Genomic DNA, 1,792 nt, shown 5'->3' with positions numbered 1-1,792 from the left:
CACCAGATGTGCACACAGGTAGGCAGGAAGCGCTTAGTCTGCAAGTATGTCAGGATGTATGCTTGTCCCTGATTGGACAAGGATGGAAGTTCAAAGGCTTGTCAGTCTGTCTTATAAGAATCTAGCCAATGTAGTTCTTGGCCATTTTCTGGGAACCATCTGATAGGGCAAAATTTTCATAGGCGGAGTAAACAGAACAGAATCCTGGGAAGAAGAGGAAGTGAGCTCAGAGGCCATGCTCCTCTCTCCCGGGCAGACGCCATGAAGCAAGCTGCCAGGTCAGACATGCTGAATCGTTCCTGGTAGGACTGATGCTACACAGATTATTAGAGATGGGTTGATCGGGATATGAGAATTAGCCTGTAAGGGCTAGAGTTAATGGGCCAAGCAGTGTTTAAAAGAATACAGTTTGTGTGTTGTTATTTTGGGGTATAAGCTAGCCAAGCGGCCAGGAGCCGGGGTGCTGGGGACACAGCTCCGCCGCTCATATTACAACAGACCTGGTGAGAGTCCCTCAACCTGACCAGTATTAACTTAAAGCTTGCTTCAAACTTGCCTCAAAATCATGGTAGTGTTTTATTCTCCCGGTGGGATGAACATAAACCAGCTCAAGTCACAAAAGGAGTCCGGGAAAGAGCGATTTGGTAGAAGGAAGAGCCGGCTGAGCTGTCCTCACAGCACCTGCGCTCCCTTTAGGGCCCTGCGGAAATGGAGCACTGTGGGAGACAAGGAAGTCTACCCAAGCTCCTTCTTACCTACAGGGCTCCGCTGATCAGGCTAGAGCCAGCTGGGCCGATGGCACAAACACTCAGAAACTTTCACAAACTGTAGGAAACACCTCGGTGGACACAAAACCGCCTTCATTTTCTAAGTAATTGTGCCAGCTTGAGAATTACCATGCCAAACCTGACCAGAGTCAAAACCTTCCTGTGAACTATTTTAATAAAAAAAAAGCTGCACTGAAATGAACTGATTCAACTTGGATCATCCAGGCTCCCATGAGTGAGCCCATCTTTGTGCATGGTGGCTGGCACAAATGCCTCCTGCCACAAGACCCTCAGCCCCCAAAACCAGTTTTTCTCAGCAGACCACAGTATGTCTTGTTGATTAGAACTTCAGTGACTAAGGAGAGGTTGAACTGTTGCAGTCTTGAGCCCACATACAATTCACAGAGGGCTATCTTTAGTTCCTTAATAATGGCTGCTGTTCACCTCTGTAACCACCTGCTACCTTTGTGACTGACAGGTAAAAACTGTTGTAGAATGTTTTTAAGGTGTCTCACTTTTGTTTATGCGCTGGAACATCTGTTCGATGATGCAAAGATGGGTTTGATGAAATAAAATTCACCTGCAGGCAGGGGGATGCACCAGCCAATAGCTGACAGGAAGTGGCAGGGAGGAGCCAGGTGAAGGGTTTTTAAGGAGGGGCAGGGAGAAAAGGAGGAGCTTCTGGAGAGCCACAGAAGGAGGGGAGTGAGTCACTTGCTATCCAGCCTCTCTGAGGAACAGAATTCTACCTTAACCTTTGAATCTTGAGTTCTTTAGAGGGACAAAAATTTAGTTAAGTTCCCTTCTAAGCTTTGAAGAGTTGGTGCCTGAGGGAACAGAATTCCCTCTGCGCTGGCTCTTCCCTCCTAACCACTGATGATAGCAGTGAAGTTGTTGATTCCTACAGCCCTGGATTAAAAGGCAGCAGCAATCTTAAAAAAAGAGAACAAGAAAAAAAAAAACCTCTTAGAACTATTAACAGACCCCTAACTTATACCAACCAAAGGGTGTTGCCAGGAAGAATG

Source organism: Alexandromys fortis, unplaced genomic scaffold (assembly GCF_014885135.2).
Source record: "Alexandromys fortis isolate MF-2015 unplaced genomic scaffold, M_Fortis_MF-2015_v1.1 scaffold_217, whole genome shotgun sequence".
NCBI classification, from domain to species: Eukaryota; Metazoa; Chordata; class Mammalia; order Rodentia; family Cricetidae; genus Alexandromys; species Alexandromys fortis.
The sequence above is the reverse complement of the archived record's forward strand: the minus strand, read 5'-3'. Positions refer to the sequence as shown.